The following is a 20331-nucleotide window of genomic DNA, read 5'->3' as shown; positions in this document are numbered from 1 at the left end:
TTTTGATAGATATTGAAGTGAGTTTGTGAGGTTTGTGCTTATTCAGCGACAAGGGTGTTTGTAAAGTCAGATACTGATGTAGGTGAGGTGAGGAGAGGAGACCTGGGGTGCACTGAGTGTTCCAATTCATCATGAAGGTTTTCAGTAGGGTCAAGGTCGGATCTCTTTAACGGGTCGCTCAAGATCTTCCACACTGACCCATTTAAATTATATCTTCATTTAGCTGGCTTTGTGCACAGGAACATTGTCATGCTGAAACAGATTTGGTTTTACTAGTTCAAGTGAGGGGGAAAACTCCAACTTTGTGGTAACCGTTTGGGGAAAACCATATATGGCTGGAAAAGTCTGGTGTCTCAATACTTCTTTGGACCCCCCATTTGAGTTTGGTTCCTCTCAATGTTTCTTCTGTATATTATTTCAGGTAGGTATTTCCTTACTACCATCACCTCTAACTTAATCATTAGGGATAAAGCTATGAGAGAAAATGTATAGATTTTTTGTGGGGGTATTTGTAAGGAAAATATCATGTGCCTCTGCAGCAACAGGCTGGTGTGAGAGCAATGATGCAGCACAAAGCCAGTCAGGGTGAACATACATCACAATGTCCTCATCCATCTGCCCCTCCCACCACACACTCACAGGAATTCCCACATTCCCCTACTGCTGCTCAAACATTAAAGTCCCAACTTAATCTAATACCCATTTATTGGACTTTTTCAAGTGGAAAGGATTTTATTTTACAAATGGAACTTGTTTTGAGATCATTTACAAATCATGCGATAATGTTATTGTATGGTGAGAAATATTTGTCAAATATCATTACTTGTACTCCCATGAATTTCCATTGCTCTATGATGTAGTTTTAGATATTGCTTTTTCTTTTCTTGGGAAATTCTATTGTAAATTTGAATTGTTTTTGGAATTGTTTTATTTATTTATTGAATCTAATTTTCCTATTTTTACATTTCAGCATGACAGCTACTATATAATATATATATATATATATATATATATATATATATATATATATATATATATATATATATATATATATTAATTTCCCTCCTATATGAAGCCTCATCAGAATACAAAAACTATTTGACATTCATCCTGTGCTTTGGAATTCCCTTCTTCCCGAAACGCCCATGATATGTGCTTGAGATGGCCTCCAATGGAAGGGACAATGCTGGGCGTCTCTTGGCTCGTGAGAGCGTGAGCCCATAAATCGGCAGTAAATTAAAGCGCATCGTCCCAGCGGTGCCCCCTCACGGGCCTTTTGTGGTGCTAATACACATTAGTGTTTGGCTGGCTGCCCACTTTCATCAACTCTGAGTAGAGCAGGACTCAAAGGTGCAGATGTGGACCTTGGTGGCTTGTCTGACCTCACTGCAAAAGGACATTTACATCAGTTACAACTCTGAACCTCTCATACATACAGCACACACATGCAGCACACACAACAGAAACAAGGAATACCACACCGTGTTAAGAAATAAGCAAGCAGATTAGAAATGCATGTTGCAGGAGCTTTAAAAGCTACATATAAAAGAAAGTGGATGGTGAAAGACAAGGAAAAATTCTGACAAAATGAAATCCTTTTAACTTTGAATAAAAGGGATATGTTGGATCTGGAGCATATCCTATGGCATTTGACAGACACCCTTACACAGAGTGACTTACAGCTTAGTAGAGGCAGCTTGGTGGTGCTGGGATTTGAACTCGTGACCTTTTGATCAAACGCCAAAAGCCTTAACTACTGAGTTACCACATATCCAGCCGGCCAGCCAGCCATTAGTGGATGAAAAGCACAACCTATGTAGTTAAGTTAAAGTAGAGCTAGAGTAGGTCAAATATAACTCCAGTAAAAGAAAAAGTGCTCCCTTTAGGCTTTCACTTAAGTAAAAGTACAAAAGTATTTGCCTTCAAATGTACTTATGCATCCAAAGTACTACGATTTAATGAGTGATACTTATTGATATCTAATACAATTATCATGAGCCCAAAACTTTCTTTTTAACTTCTTTAAAAAAATCGTGCAAATACGGTCACAGGTGTTGTAGCAAGTTAGAGGCAGGAATTTCTTCTATAATTTATTACTCTCAAAATGATCTGCTTGATGTTGAACTGATGCTGAACTGTATGCTGGTGATAAGTAGATACACTTCAAGCGGCAATTAAAACAAGTTCAAAACAGAGCGCGCGCTCGACCCTGATTGGTTGCTTGTTGCGTGTTTGACCAGTTTTTATCCTCTCATAAATAAAAAGGAAGACTGATTTAACAAAATGTAGTCGAGGAAAAAGTAAAATATTTGACTTTGAAATGTAGTGAAGTTAAAGTAAAAGTCTCCCCAAATGGAAATGTTTTAGTAAAGTACAGATAATGCGATAAAGCTATTTTAGTGTAGTAATAAATAACATTTACTTTGTTACTGTCTATCAATGATCATTGAGTATTTTTTCATCAAAAAGACTAAATCATGGATCAACATTTAAACTTCATCTCTATTTTGCTTTAGGCAAAAAGCATTATACAAGTTCCACTCCCAATATCCACTTTGATCTCTCACTTTAAGGCCTCATTAAATAAAAAAAAAGAAAATTAATTATTAATACTCATGTGATTACATGGAAAATGAATTCATTAATTCTGTAAAGATTAAATGGATAATTAAAGCTTTGCACACTCACATATGGTCAACAAGCTGAAGAGCCTGAAGCTGGAGACCGGGAGGGAGAAAAAAACCCATGGGTGTGATCACTGAAACAGAAAAGCTTTCATGTCTGAGTCATGAATCAGAGTCTCGTTCACTTCCGTGTGCGATTCTTTGCTCTACACATCAATAACATGACAGCCCTGAGGTAATGAAGAACAAAAAACAGATATGTACTGTATCTCTTATAAAACAGCAACAATCACAATGTTTTATTAGTTAATGAATTACACATTTTAAATGTATTGCCTGTCTGTCTTATTGACTCCTTCTAATAAATGCTTGAGAAATGTTCCTATATATAAATGTTCGGAAATATCAACAATGGCATGTTTTATACTTGTTAAGTAATACCACCAATACCACGTTCTCTTAATCTGTTAATAATTAGCATTAGATTATTTCGATTGCTTCTAAATTATTATAGAAATTATATTAACATTATATAAATGAACATATAAGAACAGGTGTATTAATGTGATTTAAATGACAGCTGGAACTAGTGTCAGAGCTGCTGTTATAGCAAATCAATCAATACTCTCTAAGCAATCAGCACTAAAGTCCCTGTGATGTGACTTGAAACACAGCATTATTTGACACTGATGTAATTTCCACTAAAACTGGAAGTCAAGACAAAACGTTGAGCTTCTCGATCATTTTAACATGCCGGGGTGAAGCTTACTGGACAGTTCACAATATAGATCTTGGGGACGGGACAATTCCGATTCTAGCGAGCATTTTATTGGACAAAAAAATCTAAAGTTCAAAATGATGTCATTAAATTTTTCATTCTTATTGGTGAAAGAGAAAGAGTGTAAGAATTTGATATCTTTTAAATGCAAATTGTGTCATTGTTGTGGAGCACACAGGCTTATCAATATCTTTGTTATCTTTAAGGTAAACAAACTGTAATGTGTTTTATGGGGAATTTCAATATTATAATGGTTATTATGTAACAAAAATGGTTAACGCTGTAATTGAATATCTATGAGCAAATGTTTGTGGACATCATAAGATTCGTATGTGCTTCAAAACATTCCATTCCACATTTACTCCCCAGTTGCTGTTATAATAACCTTCACTCTTCTGGGAAGATGCTCCACTAGATGTTGGAGTGTACTTGTGGAGATTTGTGCTCATTCAGCCACAAGGGAACCTACTTATGTAGGTGAGGTTAGGAGGCCTGAAGAGCATTCAGTACTCCAATTCATCCCAAAGGTGTTAAATAGACTTAAGGTCAGAGCTGTATAGCAGGTCACTCAAGATCTCCCACTCCAACCTATGCAACCCTCTTCATGAATCCAACTTTGTGCCCAGAGCATTCTGGAACAAGTTTGAGTCTCCTAGTTCAAGTGAAAGGAAAATGTAATGCTATTGCATCCAAAGTCAATCTATACAACTTAATGCCTCTAACTTTGTGGCAACAGTTTGAGGAAAAAACACATATAGCTGGAAGAGTCATTTTGTCGTTATAGTGTGCATTTACCTCCTATTAGATATATTATACTGTAAATATTTAACAACTTTAAATGTTAAAAATATAATAATGTTTGTGCATCAAGGTTTTAAATGTTTCACTTGAAATATTATTTTCTATTTCCAATCCTACAGCATCTAAAGGCATCCTATACAATTGTGTGCCAACAGTTCGAAGAAGAAAGACATGGCTGAAAAGTCAGGTGTCTCAGTATTTTGTCCATGTGGTGTATGTTAAGATGTTTAGATATTAATTGTAATAATACAAATATATTTTGTATTTATCTTTCCAAATGTATCAAAACTATCCTCTGACAACTTCCATGCCCAGATCTTTTATTTTTTTATTTATTTTTTTTGGAATAGAGGTATCATCACTTGGAAAGCCTGAACACCTGAAGTCTGGAGCTTTATATTCCAGACAGGATCAAGTTCAGGCATTAAAGTCAAACAATGTTCACTTTCCTAGAGGATACGATGCTCATAAAGCAACAGCTGCCATGCATATTCTCACATTTCCTTTGTTCCTGTATTACCTGGATCAGTTCCTGTAGCCTTTGCCTACAGCTAGCTCTGTTTTATTGGGGTTTTTTTGGACTGAAAAGGTCACCCCTGGACAGGTATAAATTTAAAGCTTGAAAATAAAAGTGTTACATATCTCGCAAACCTGGCTTCTTTACACAGATTCTGGTTTGTCCTATTTTCAGCACCGCTCATCTGTTGGAAGGGGCATGTAACTATCAATTATATGCTATAATCCTCTACAGAAAACACACACATGCAATAAAAGCCTAGACAAAAGTCCCTCCTAACCCCGTTCTTCAAAAGCCAGGTCTGTTACCCGAATCCCCAGCAAGGAAACAGAGCTATTTAATGCTGATCTCTGGCTCTGATAGGGTTTTATCGTTCTGAACGACTTCCTCCTCCAGGATAAAACCACAGCGTGAAATAAACACTGATAAAACAAGGCCAGAATCGTCCACACATTCTAAAGAACACGACAGCTAATCAAAAGCTGCCTGTAGTGTGGCTTTAATAGAATTCATTTCCAGGATAATTTCACAGTCATTCCACCAAAACGGACAGATAGCACCATGGGTAATGACTCTAGCCTGAATTTTGGAGTGGACAAGTTGAAAATGGAGGCTTTATGGGAACAAGTATTTATATAGAAAGACTTTAGAGACAAATATAGTCATTAAGCAGTCGGTTTGGTGTGTGTTTAAACTTAAAAATGTAAAAATAACAAGGCATTGCCCAAGATCAGCATTTTTACATTTAAATTTGGATAACTATACAAAAATTACAGTGCTTTCTATACACTCTCATAAGAAGTAGAGAAATTATTAATTAAACCCTTTTTTTTTTTTTTTACATCTTTGCAGTTGCAGAAAGTAATTAAAGACCGTCTGAAATCAGTACCTCCAGACCCTGAGTATCTTGCATGGACAAACCCGCCAGGCTTGTATCCTGCCTATTTTCACTTCCTGCTAGTTTTTTTTTTCTTATCTTAATAAAAGTGCAGTTTCTATTGGGGTCAGTAGAATTTCCTGGTCACTTATATTCCAGAAGAGCCTTTATGTATTGCTGCTTCATTATATCCTGTTCGAGTCCTGTTTTATTTTATACATTTAACCCAATAGTCTGTTGGTAGATGCTAATATACTTTTGAATGCAGACATTATGTCATTATATTCCTTTAAAAACACAAGTGGAAAATGTAAATTTTTTTGGAAAAAGAACTTGTCTCCTGTTGTCTGTCTTTCTCTTTCTCTCTCTCTGATTGCCATGCAGTCTTCCTGTCTGCCTCTTCCACCCCCACGTTGTACCCTTCCAGACAGCCAGGACACTCTGTCTGCTTAGGCAATGCATCATCTCGGCTTGAAAGCCTCCCGTGTGGGCAGCTAATGAGCCCAAATGAGGCTGATTAGCCACCGAGCCTCGAACAGCCCTCACAGGTCATCCAGGAGCTCCTACTGAGACACGCAGAGTCAAAACATCACCAACTGATTGACTGTCTGTCTGACTGACTCGTCTTTTAGATACAATCGAACACTATTTCTCAAAAAGAAACCCCACCTCTAATGGCCTAGGTTTTCTCATTAGGCATCAGAGCCCAGATTTATCTAAATAATATTGGATATTTGAGTAAAAAAAATAACAATTCAGTGGAATTACTGCATATTACAAAATGTTCAATAATAATTATAAAAAAGGAATAAAAATGTAATAAAAATGATAAAAGAAATTACAATTATTTCAATATTGTAATAAGTTGAATTCACAAACAAAATTCTATCACTAATATTTACATAAACTAAACTAAGTCATTGAGTGAACTAACTGATCATTTGAATAAAAAATATTACTACACTTCATCCTGCACATCACGTGAAGCAGTTTGTAAATGTATACAAATTCCAGTTTCATGCAAGGAAACATGTCATGAATAAAAAAAAAGAATGATTGAACTTGTGAAAGAAATTAGATAATGATGAACACAGGACAATTTTATTTCCATATCAGCATGTTGATTAAACAAACATAAATAAAAATAAATAAATATTTTGTGTTATAATAAACACAATAATATTATAATAAATAATAATTTGAGTGTTTTTGTTTTTATTTGAACATTTGATCTTTGAATGATTATTTTCTATTAGTTTTTTTAGATGAAAAAACTATATACAAAATAAAATATGTAATTAAAATAAAATGATATTTCTTGCAGTTAAGTGTAATATCATAATGCGCGCACACACACACACACACACACACACACACACACACATACACACACACACACTCACCTGGGGTCACCAGACGGTCAAAGAGACTTTGTACAGGCCATCATCAGTTTAGATCTTTAACCCACACACAGTCCTGTCACCAAGGGCATTAGGCACGATGTGTGTGTGTGTGTGTGTGTGTCTGTGTGTGTGTGTGTGTGTGTGTAGATGACTGTAGATAACACTTTTTGGAGAAACGAGTACAGAGAATGTTTGAAAAAGTATTTTTAAGTTCTTACAGCTTTTCTAATTTAAATTTACATTTGCAGCATTTGCCAGATGCCCTTATCCAGAGCAACTTACAACTGAGCAGGGGAGGGTTTTAGGGCTTTTGCTCAAGGGCCCAGCAGTGGCGGGATTTAAACCTGTGATCTTCTGATCCAAAGCCCAATGCCTTAACCACTGAGCTACCACCTCCCTGGTCACAATTCACAATTCTGATAAAGTCTGATAAATATTTTGACAGGTTTCCATTGTCAGTGTGCCTTTTTATTCTATATATACACAATATTTAGTTGCTACATAAAATATATAGTAGTTTAAGTATCCAGTTTATGCTAATCAAACGTTTTAATGGTTTGAGTATATTTTAACAATAAACACTGTCCCAAAGAAATATTACAGAATTAAATAAATTGCATATGTACCTTTCAGTATTGTAAATTAGTCCCTACGAGTTTATCACTAATGAGAGAGCCAGTGGAGACTTTAGCCAAGAACAACTCTCTGAGGTGGTACAAGTTAAAAAGGACCAGACTCAAAAGGGAACCCATCCTTGTCTGGGTGGCACAGATCATCCATTCATTATAGTTCCATCTTTGTTAAAGTTATCACCTGTTCTCTGGTGAAAACTTGAATGCAACACTGTTCATCTCAAAAGTTTTTCTCAGCCATTGTAGCAAACTGTTTATATTAATTACAGTACAAATCCATCTTCATGGGTCTTAAAAATCGCCCTCTATTGTACATTCAGGGATCTTAAGGCTGGTGATGTGGAGAACTTGCTCAGATGAAGAGAGTGGTTCAGAATAAAAGAGATCGCCATCCAGAAGCACTTCAGGAATACTGGTAATTTAGGAGTATCGTTCTCCAATGAAATTAGAAATTTTAGCAGAGTGAATTTATTGTTCTAAATAGAAATTTAATCTTTTAATCATACAGAGTACTTTCAGAGCACACACATTTACCAACACATCTGAGGAAACTGTTGAGATTCTCCACAATTCTGTTTTATTTCCCTTATGCTTTTACACCAACCAGCTACTGTAGTGAAATCGAATTTATTTTTTAGCTAGTGCTTGTCCACTTGTCCACTTTGCTACACTGTAGTATTCATCTATTGAAATTCATTAATTTGATTACAACAATATCTGCATCATTGAGTTTGAAGTGTAATAATACAAGTGGTACGATCTCGCAAATCTATCGATCTAAGATCTATGGCAGTAGCAGTATCAGTGGGACTAGCAATAGTGTTAAGGCTAATCCCAGCTTATCCCCATGAAGTGTAATGCTTTTTTTAAAACAGCCGAAGGTCAGATGGACATCTCAAGGGTCACTAAGGAGCAAGCCAGATTGCAGGACAGGAAATTGAAGTGGACATGATTGAGCAGTGGGATTGCACCTCTGACTCTGTGAGTTTAACCTGGAGCAGAGGCTGCTAAACACCCTACCGATCAAACAGATGTTTTACAAATACAGCTATTACAGTGCTGTGTGAGCTGAACAGCGCTACAGCTCTGATACTACAGACTTTTTCCGAATAAGTTAGCTTTCCTTTTTTCAATATTAAAGAATGACAAGATGTATATAATAATTTATTTCGTTTTTTTATAGTTACATTTGATGGTATGGAACATAATTGAAAAACTACTAAGAGCTTTTATAATTTTTTCTTTTTTGAAGTTTTTTTTTAAGTGTTTTGAAGTAAAAAAAAAAAAAATGAAATTATTAAATTATAGAATTATAAAATGATAATAATAATTCTATATTATTTAAGTATAAAAAATAAAACAATACAAAAAGCTGGTCATCAGTATTTCTATATATTAAATAAAATAAAGTATACAGAAAACAAATGTTCTAATTGTTATTTAATGACAGCACATTTTATTATTTTAATATTATTATGTATCTTTGTTTGTAATATTTTTTATTTAGAAATCCAATTTTTTTCCTATTATATTCTATTCTATTCAGTTACATTTTATTTTATTTGTATAGCACTTTTAACAATACACACTATCAAAAAGCAGCTCCACATAAATACAAAATATATTTTTACAGAACATATATTAGAATTTTAAAACATTAGTCCCTATTTATCCCTGATGATTGGGCCAGTGGCAACAATGGCAAAGAAAAACTGTTATAAGGAAAAACTCATAACAAAATCATAATCTGGGTTCAATTGCCAAGTCATAATAGTTTCATCATTGTTGTAGGTTATCACCTGTTCATTGATGGACATGAGTGCAAACCTGTTTGTGACTATTTTAGCCCTAAAACATTGCATCAAAGATCTCAGTAGTCTCTTGTATGTTAAGGTTTTCATGTAGAACATGTTTGAGTGGTTTCTAGTTGATAAACCTCCATCAAAATGTAAAGCATTAAGATAGATCAGGCAGGTCTGAAGAGTAAAAGTGGATATGACTATATGCTTATTTTTTTCCTTCCCCTGTTAACAATAAACATAATATATGGATTTCACAGTGGTGTGTGTGTGTGTGTGTGTGTGTGTGTGTGTGTGTGTGTGTGTGTGTGTGTGTGTGTGTGTGTGTGTGTGTGTGTATTTATATATGATAATCTGTATGCAACAGACAGGAAAGGAAGTTTGATCTACTCATGTTGAGCCTTGATGTTTTAACTGAAGAGACAATAATAACCGAAAACTCATAAGAAAGATGCCCTGAGGCCATGTGCCTGTCCTCACCTCATCACGTTGAATCAATCCTGCAAATTATTAATCATTTGATATACCCTACTCATATCACCTGCTGTGGGGCTTTCAATCAATATGTCATGTTTTTTTTCCTAACATTTTTTTCCTTCCTTTCTTTTTTCCTTTTACTTTTTTATAAAATGCTGTGTTCACTTAATGATGCTAATTTGCTTCTGGAAAGCTGAAGAGAATAAAATGTATCAAAGTTCTGTATAAGGGCAGAAGATGCAAGGAGAATTTGTACACCTTGTTTCTGCTATGAAAGTGCATTTTTTCTTACCAAAAGCCGCTTCAGTTAAATGATTCAGTCAAACACAAGAAAATCCCCCCGACTCTCTAAAATGCTGCTGACCTACATTCAGGACTTCAGGATACCATTTAGCACAAAAAGAGAATGTGTAGAAGGAAAGCTGGAGCAGTGGTGAATGAAATATTAGACTAAATACATGCTCAATAGTAGCTTTAAAATATTAGACATTGATCAGCAATGACATTAAAAACCAAAGACAGATGAAGTAAATAGCGTTATCTTATTAGAGTGTCACTTGTCAAGGTGTGGGATATATTAGGTAGCACAGCCAGTATGTTGGAAAAGGCTAAATAGTCAAGTGCAAGAATCTGAGTTACTTTGATCCGGGCTAATTGTGTTCGCTACACAGCCAGGTGAGAGCATCTCCAAATTGTATTTTCTACAACAACGTTGCACACCACTTCAGGGCAACAGTATTCCCTAATGGTTTCATTCAGCAGCATAATTCTCCCTACCACATTTGAAAAAAGAGAGTGATGGTGTAAGGAACATGGTAAAGTTGATTTGGCCTCCAAATTTTCCAGATCTCTGTCTCTTTGAGCATTTGTGGGACAACCAAGGCTGATCAGTGGGGATCTCATCTCATAAGACTGCTGGTAAAAAGGTGTGAAAAAGCTCATAGTAAAAAAAAAATATATTTTTCAGCAAGATGGTGGAAACATTGATTTTAGAAGTAAATTACCTCATAGAATACACTGAAATCTAAGACCATAAACATATTCCAAAATTAGACCAAAGTTTGACCCAGTTATAGCATTGTAGTGTACGTCTCTCCACTATTAGTACATTTTACAACTTGTTAGCAAAGACACACTTGCCAGAAAGAGGAGGAAAAGAAGAAGACAAAGATTGTAGCTTAGTGGTTAAAGCAATGAACTGTTAGATCCAAAGGTTATGAGTTTAAATCCCAACCACACCATTTTGCAACTCCTGGGCTCCTGAGCAAGGCCCTTAATCCCACAGCTGGTCAGTTGTATGAATGTGGTAAATGTAATCAACTCTGAATAAGGGGTCTGTATATAAATAATATCATGAAAAGAAAGATATTAACCAACATCTACAACAACAATTGTAGAACAATTCTTCAAGTGTGTTCAATGCAGCGGCTTTACTATGGATTATACTGTGGAATCAGTAGGCTGTTACAGAAAAATAAAACATGTTCCACAGAAATCCAGACAGTACAAGAGGTTTAATCAGAGCCTTGAGATCAGAGGAGCAGTTGATAAGGTTATTCTAAGATCAGTGTGTAACTATATGGAGAAGATGCCCTTCTTGTGCCCTCTCATATTTGTTTGTGTCTCACTGCTTTTGTGAAGCTTTAGCATCTCTCTCTCTCTCTCTCTCTCTCTCTCTCTCTCTCTCTCTCTCTCTCTCTCTCTCTCTCTCTCACACACACACACACACACAGACACAAAATCTGTAAACGTATATATGATCACATATATGCATGCAAAAAACAATTGAAGAAGAATTTAATCTTCTCCCACTTATCCGTAATTCGGGTCGCAGGGGCAGCAGTCTAAGCAGATTCCCCAGACACATCTCCGTGTCCAGGGATCGGGCTGTCAAGGTCCCCACCTTCGACTGCTGCCCAATCCTCTCAGCACCGGTCCCTTACGGTCCCTCCTGCAGGTGGTGAGCCCACGGGAAGGCGGCCCCACGTCGCTCCGACGTCACAGTCCTTGATTTATTTTTCTCGTAAGGGTCCCCTGGAGCATAGAGGGTTAAGGGCCTTGCTCAAGGGCCCAAGAGTGGCAGCTTGGCGATACCGGGGCTTGAACCCCCGACCTTCCGATCGGTAACCCAGCGCCTTAACCGCTGGAGCCACCACTCCCCTAAAGAAGAATTGATACAATTTTATTTATGAAAAGGTTCAGCTTGAAAACTGTTCCAAAAACCTTTCACCTTGTATGGAGCGTAAAACTTTAGGATAGTGTGTAAAATGCATCATAATGTCAGTCGTTCAGTTTCTGTTTTTCCATTGATCATTAGGCTATAAAATAATTACACAAACATCAGACTATAAAAACTGGCCAAAGCTTTTTTCCAAAATTGGAAAATTGCATTCAGATTTCTGTATAATGTATAAACAGACATTCAGAAAAAATCCCTAAAGACAAATATAGAAGCCGATTTTCAATTTCATTTCATGGCCTTTATATCAGGTCAGTTCAAACAAAAAGAAAAAAGTGATAAGATAAAAAAAAAAAGGTTTATAAGGATGACCCCTCAAACAGTTTTTGATCAGACATCTGTTCATCTGAAGTGGTGCATTGTGGTCCTGAGTGCCCAAACTTGGTTGTGTTATTGGATATGGATTCACAGCGGTGCTCAGAGACACTAATCCTCCAGGCTCATCAATAAGAAGCCTGCAGGCCGGCGGTGCCGGGCCTCGTCCCTGATCCCTTTCCCAAGGTATATACACTAATGATCATCGTGCTGCTTTCTGTCTGCATCCCAATACTGCTGAGCACCGCATCAAAGCCATTGAATGGAATCGCAAGGGAGTGTGAGAGATCGGGGTAGTGTGTGAGCCTGTGTGTTAATGAGGATGATCTAGAGAAGGACTGTGACAAAGTGACAGATATTATTTCCCAAAATGCGACAGTTTGCTTAGCGCTAAGGGAGTAATTTGAAGGAATAATAAGGGCAATGGTCCTATAATATACAGCTCAATTTAATGAGAAAAATCTGTTTAAGGCACCTAAAATTTTAGCAAAAGATGAAAAAGGCATGCAACCAACAAGACGAGAGTTTGGTGAGGTGAAACTATATGCAAGTGCTTTTTACAGTCAATGTGATTAAGTTATGAGTGATCCACAATGTCTGTTGTGAAAAAACGCTGTAGAAATAAACTTACAAAACTTGAATTGAATTGATCCAGGACATGAGAATTAACAAAGAAAAGTAACAAAGAATATTTTAATGTTTTTATTATTAATATTAATATTATTATTATTATTATTATTATTATTATTATTATTATTATTATTATTATTATTAAATGTAAACTTTTAAAACTGTGATATTTAAAGCATGTGACCCCCCCTCCTCAATCAAAAAAAATTTAAATAAAAGGAAAAATTATGATAGGACTTAATTTTCTTCTTCTAATTATCTTCAGGAAATGTCATAACTACTAATAATCACACATTCCATTGTTCATTATATTTCTCACTCTCTGGTGTCATCCAAATGAGGATGGGTTCCTCTTTGAGTCTGGTTCCTCTCAAGGTTTCTTCCTCATACCATTTGAGGGAGTTTTTCCTTGCCACAGTCACCCCAGGCTTGATCATCAGGGACACATGCATTTATATATAAGTGAATTTTGTTCTATAATTCATAAATTCTGTAAAGCTACTTGGAGACAATGTCCATTGTGAAAATGGGCTTCTCCCATTAGGGGTCATCACAGCAGATCATCCGTCTCCATACCCCCACTGTCCTCAATATCTACCTCTTTTAAACCAAAGCAGGTATAGACACACTATATGTAAAAAATAAATATTTCTGTCTTTTCCAGCCATATGTTCTTCTTTCAAAAATGGTTGCCACAAAGTAAGAGGCACACAGTTCTTTAGGATGTCTTTGCATTACATTTGCATTAAGAGACCCAAACCTGTTCCAGCACAACAATACCCCTGTGCACAAATCCAGCTCTATGTGGATATGGTTTACAAGGGTCCCGATTGGAAGATCTCCTGCTATAGAGCACTAACTCCCTATTGAACACCTTTGGGATGAGCTGGAACGCTGATTGCACCCCAGGCATCGTCAATTCCCCCACCTACATCAATTCTTGTGATTACTAGCGCCCATGTAGCTGAACAAGCACAAATCTCTACAAGCTAGAAGAGTGGAGGTTATAATAACAGCAAATGGGGCGTAAATATGGAATGTCATGTTAAAAAAGCACATGTAATGGTCAGGTGGCTGCAAACTCTTTTCCAAAGAGTGTATATTTAAATGAAACATTTAAATGTGGAATCATTATGTGTGTGCTTTACACATTCTCCTTGCCTCTGCTTTTATTCCATCAAAATCGAAAGCAGCATTGCCTGTACTTATCATGTCACCTTTAAATATCGGCTCACAATTAAAGGTAAAATCTGATACTGTGGATGAGCTCGTACTTCTTTCTTATCGCCCCCCCACCACACCCCCCATGTAGTTTGGATTAAAAAGTTTTATCTTTTAATTGCTGCAACATAGTGTGCTGCTTTGCATCCGAGTTGTGGAAACACACACACACACACACATACATACAGACATACAAAAAAATTTAATTTGGCAGGTTGTATGTTTCTGTCTACTGCACAAGCTTCTTATTTTATTGCTGTTATTCTAGAAACAGCATAAACAGTCTATTTTGTGAGGAACTCAAACATGCTAGCATGTGTGTGTGTGTAGGTGTGTGTGAGACAGTGAGATGTGATGAGGGTCTGTAAAATAAATATTGGTGCTGAGAATTGAGCGTCTGGCTAATGGACCCTGTTTAAATGACCCCTGCTGAAGGAACAGTGCCTGAGGAGACTGATCATCCCCGTGTTCTTTCCTCACATTCTCTCTCTCTCTTTCTCTCTCTCTCTTTCTCAGTCCTGATGGTGGTGGCCTGGCCAGTCTCATGGGACTCATTGCTCTTCCAGGAGAGCTCATCGCGCCTGTGATTGCCTTTTGCCGGAGCCGGAGGGTAGACGAGGAAATAGAGCAAGCGATCCCTCCATCCCTCCTCACGAAGATTCATCTCATCGTCTGGGTATGGGATCTTTAAATCATTAAATAAAGCCACGCTCTGAGATTTATCATCACGTTTACTCGCAAACCGACTTGTGTTCATCGTACGGTTTTATTTTAAATGTCTGCACTCAATATTCCGTCCACACTGAGTAGATCAATTAGAAAATGCAGTGTGGACTGTGATAACGTTGGCGCTTAAAAACGGTCAAATTTTTTGTCATGTGACCAATTCCGCCATTTCAGGGACGTTTTGAAGAGCCGGAAGGTAAATAAACGGCAGGGGGAAATGATGCAGGTCGAAGCATCTTACTTGTTCCCCGTGCAGTAAAGGGATGCAAGCATTTTCAGATGTTTTTGTGTGGATGAGCAACTTTTGGCAATCGATTAATCGATCGTTTGAAAGACAAAGTGAAGCATCAAGCTTTTTTAGTTGAAAACACATTTTTTAAGGATTAATCTGGTTTTTTTCTGGATTAGTGCCTAAGTAACCTTTGGACTAGAAGATGAAAAATCAGGCGAGAGACAGGAGACGGAGGATCGTCACGATTAAGCAGTCCAGCTTTGATGAGTGTAGACTGTCGTGAAACTAAAAAAAAGAGACACAAGGTTGAAAATGGTCATAAAAAAAGAAACTGTCTGTGGTTTATTGGTATACAACCTACAAAGCACCAAAGGGTCTTGTTATCAGAAGGAGACAGTAGTGCTGGTACTTTGTGCTAGAACTTTATCAGGAAAGTGAGATATGCCTTTTATACTGAGTAACACACACATACACACACACACACACACACACACACACACACACACACACCTGTGTATTACAGGATTACCGAGTGTCTCAACACTAACCTGTGGTGACAGACTGACAGGTGAAGAGAGCATGACTGCAGATTATAAGAAAGTAACCCTGACATGTGCACACATGAGTAACACACACATACACACACACACACACATACCCACACACACACACACACACACACACACACACACACAATAGGTTTTTGATTGACAGCCGATCCAGGCCACACTGGATGACAAAACGATTAAGCTTGCTTGGTGTCTGTATTATTGTGGGCTTTTTTCAGAAGACTCTGCTTGCTTACAAATTATTCACAATTCCACTAAATTGAATTTTTTGGTAACAATATTTTTAAATATCCTTAAACCATGGAAAGTGTTATCCTTATAAAACATGTGGATAGCCAGATAGCTATATAGACAGACAGACAGACAGACAGACAGACAGACAGACAGACAGACAGACAGACAGACAGACAGACAGACAGACAGACAGACAGATAGATAGATAGATAGATAGATAGATAGATAGATAGATAGATAGATAGATAGATAGATAGATAGATAGATAGATAGATCGCTGAGTGAGTCATTTGCTGAAGGAGCTTTGCTGATTCATAAATAAGTCATGGAAATGAGTTTTTCTGAGTGTCCTCTTTTCCACCACCACCTCAAAACTGTCCAATGAGCAGCCTAAGACTGTCTAGACCTGATCAGCTTTTTGACCTTTTAGCGTCTCCAGCATTGATGCTTTCTTCCATTATACTGCTCTAAAAAAGTCTTTACTAACTACCACAGACTGGTAGAAGATATTGTTTATTATTCCAACAAACATTAAATTAACTCAGTAAGATCATTTTGCAAGTAAAACCACAGCTGACATTTGACCCTCAGTCATATTAAAGCCTTAACGAGGCCTTGAAACGTTTTTCTCGTCTCAGATCAACCTCTCAGTCAATCCTATCATGTGTCATATCCAATACCAGTGGCTGAGACAAAGTTGCTCAGTTTGACCCGAATCTACCGCACCATACCTCCCGCCGCCTGTTCCCTTGAGAATGACAGTGATCTCTCTGCATTTGACCTCTGACCTCGTGCCATCAGCACATGGAGCAAAAAACATCAGGGTCTCTCAACGGTCATCCCAGGTCCTGGGTCCTCTGAGACGTTAGCGTGTAGGCTCCCTTTGTAGACAGTCTCCATACCAGGTCTTTGCATAAACTTTAGGTTAAAGGTCAGTTGCATGATTTGGAGCAAGTCTCGAGGGGGTGTATGGGGGTGTTCATCTTACAAGATGAATGATCAAGTTTAGGAGGCATGGTCAAGCAGATGGGTGAATAAACTGTGCTGGAATTGGTTGTCAGTCATACAAAGTAAAAAACAATTATAGAAAAAATGACAACAATAATTGCTAGTTACAAAACGTTTGACAAATAAGCATTTACACTTTTTCTCATTCATTAATTTACAGGCTCTGAGATGACAGGGTGTGATGGGATAAAATATAAGGTAATATTTCAAATCTGAGTTTCCTGTAGTTTGCAATTTAATAACAATTTTGGAAAACCTTCATTTGAAAGAAAAATGATGAGTAAAAAAATTCTCAGCTTTATATCCATTTTATATTCATATGCTGTCAGTTTAACAATGAAGAACGATACTGTTTGTGCATTCGCATCAAGTGTCTCTTGGCAATGGTGGAACACTAAACTCACTAGACCATGCTCAACTCCTATAGAACGCTGTGGAACATACAAGTGAGTCTCCATTATACTAAAACTAGGATTAATAGGAAATAAATGCTGAACACAATAGCATAGTGCATTTGAATGCAAGAAGAAGAAGCATATCTACAAATTCCAGTATTATTTGTTATTGTTTTTTTTTTAACATCAATATTTTTTGCCATTTTATTAGAAACAATGCATTAATACTGTCTAGGATCTACGTTTGCTCTCAAATAAGCGTAATTCCTAGTGTCATGGCGTCTGTGAAGTGTTGGAAACATTACTTTCTTTTGCACGAATGTTTAGCTGGTCCAAAGGTGCTCAGATGCTTGGAAAACATTCTTCACACCATTACAAAACCCCAACTAGGCTGAAGTATTCAAAAAAGACAGGTTTGGCTTTCTGGAGTCATACTTTTGATACCAAATAAAGCAACTTGACTTGAAATTAAGACTCAACAGATATTAAGATTCATCAAATGTTGGGAAGGTGTAGTTCAGTGTATAATGCCCGGCTCACACTGTGCAAATTTTATAGTTCTTTGTGATTGTTGCTTGCCAGACTGTACGAACATCCGTACATCCCCATGTCACACTGTAGGATTTTACTTATCATATTGTCAGTACAACATAAAAAAAAAAGACTCATCAAAAGTTTTAAGTCATCAATTTTCCGACCCATGTTTTCTTGCTAATTGGAGCTGGCAGCAAACAAAAACAATTAATGCTACAGGCATTCATTTTGTTCATGACACACCTTAAAAATAAAACTTCATACAAAAACTATTTTTCCTTCCAAAATAACTGTCCACCTGCCTCATTTCGACATTTTCCTGAAATAGTTTAAAGTTGTTTAAAAAATGATCATAACAGCCATCAATCGACTGCGAACGGCAAACCAGCGCATTTTGCATTAGGTAGCAAAATGTGAAATTCTTTTGTATTAATATATTCATATGATTTGATTTCCAGTTACCAGCATGACACTTAAACAGGTAGTAATAATGGCTACTTTTTGCTTAAGTGCATGTCAGAACCTACACTTCTTTACTTTAACTTGAGTAAAAAAGTGTAGTCAGTACTTCAACTTTTACCAGAGTCTTTTAAAACATGAATATCTGTTCTTCCAATTAAGTGAAGGATTGTGGATTTTTGCCATCTCTGCTTTGGGTCTACTAGTTTGAGTGAACACTGTCAACCATATCATGTTATATTTAATATACAATACATGGAAAATGTTCAAGCCAAATGTGTTTTTTCTCCAAATTGTTACAAAATTCTTAGCAGCACACAATTGTTTAGGATGTCTTTGGATGCAGTAGAAATACATTTTTCATAGGACTATTTTGACAAGGCTAATCAATCAGCACTATAAAGCCATACAGCAAGTATACCAAGCAGGCATACCTGTATGGCCGCCAAACAGGCATAATATTATGACACCCTGCCTGATATTGGGTTGGTGTTTTTTGCTGTGAAATCAGTCCTGACCACCGCGCATTAACAGCATTAACTTCTTCAGGAGCTCGTCTGTTGAATTGGATCACATGGGGCAGTCTTTCCACGTTCATCAATGAGCCTTGGCCACCCATGACCCTGTTGCCGGTTCACCACTGGTTCACCAGTGTTCCTTCCTTGGATCACTTGTGATAGATACTGACCACTGAAGACCAGGAACATCTCACAAAGAGCTGCAGTTTTAGAGATGCTCTGACGCATTCCTTACACTTGCCCATTTTTCCTGCCTCTAACACATCAACTTTGAGAACACAATCCTTACTTGCAGCCTAATAAATCACACTTACTAACACTAATCAGATTACTCTCATACAAGCACAACGCAGTGCAACATATCACTATGTTAGCAACCGCTTAATAATACTTTGTCCAGCTGTGGACCGAATACAGTTTAAAGCCAAAATGGTTGCCAATAATTTAGGGTTAGGGTTAGGGTTTTTCTGTTGCGCATTTGTACTTATGCACATAACTAGCTAGCCATATGTTATTAATGATGTTAGCTTTCTCTGTTTAGTCTGGTCGGTTGGTTTTCAGGAAAACTCAAACCTTTTGTTTTGCATAGTGATATCACTCATGGACATTGAACTGAGTTACTGAGACAATTTTCCATCCTTATGTAGAATAATTCAACACACAAAAAACATTAATAACGCTTTGGACATTATATAATGCTGTCCCAGTGAACAAAGACTCCAATATACAGAGGATGGGAAGCAGATGTTTTTTGATTTATAGATTTCAAACTCAAGCCAAGGGTGGATTCTGATACATTTAGGAAATTTTTACATTTGCAGCTCGCGTTGTAAAATTTTTTCGGTGGTCTGAAAGCTCAAGTCAGAGAGCTGTTGGCTCATCTTCATTGTTTAGATGAATGCTTCAACAGATTTAGAGTCTGACTTCACATTATCCTTGCGATGACACAATCTGCTGGCAAACTTGAAAAATCTGGCCCAAAGACTCATATCCTGGAAATCAATATCTGTGAAAAAGGGACATGAGTGGACTTGAAGCATGAAGGACCTTCAGAAGAAAAAATGAGGTAAAAGGTAAAAAGGGATTAAAAGGATATATATGTATATATGTAGGTGTTTTTTGTGGTTTGGCCTTGCCACTTGCTGATGATATTAGAGAAGCTTTACTTGGAGGGAACATTCTCTAACTGTAGAACATTTTGTTTTACTGCCCTGAAAAATATTTTTTCCCTTAAGACATAATTTGTCTAACACTCATATAAAACATGGATGTAAAGGAATTATGCTATTTAAAAAAATATTGATTTAAATGGAGTTGCTTTTAGAGAAATTTTCATGGAGCAA

The sequence above is a fragment of the Silurus aristotelis genome (genome assembly GCF_946808225.1).
Source record: "Silurus aristotelis genome assembly, chromosome: 12".
NCBI classification, from domain to species: Eukaryota; Metazoa; Chordata; class Actinopteri; order Siluriformes; family Siluridae; genus Silurus; species Silurus aristotelis.
The sequence above is the reverse complement of the archived record's forward strand: the minus strand, read 5'-3'. Positions refer to the sequence as shown.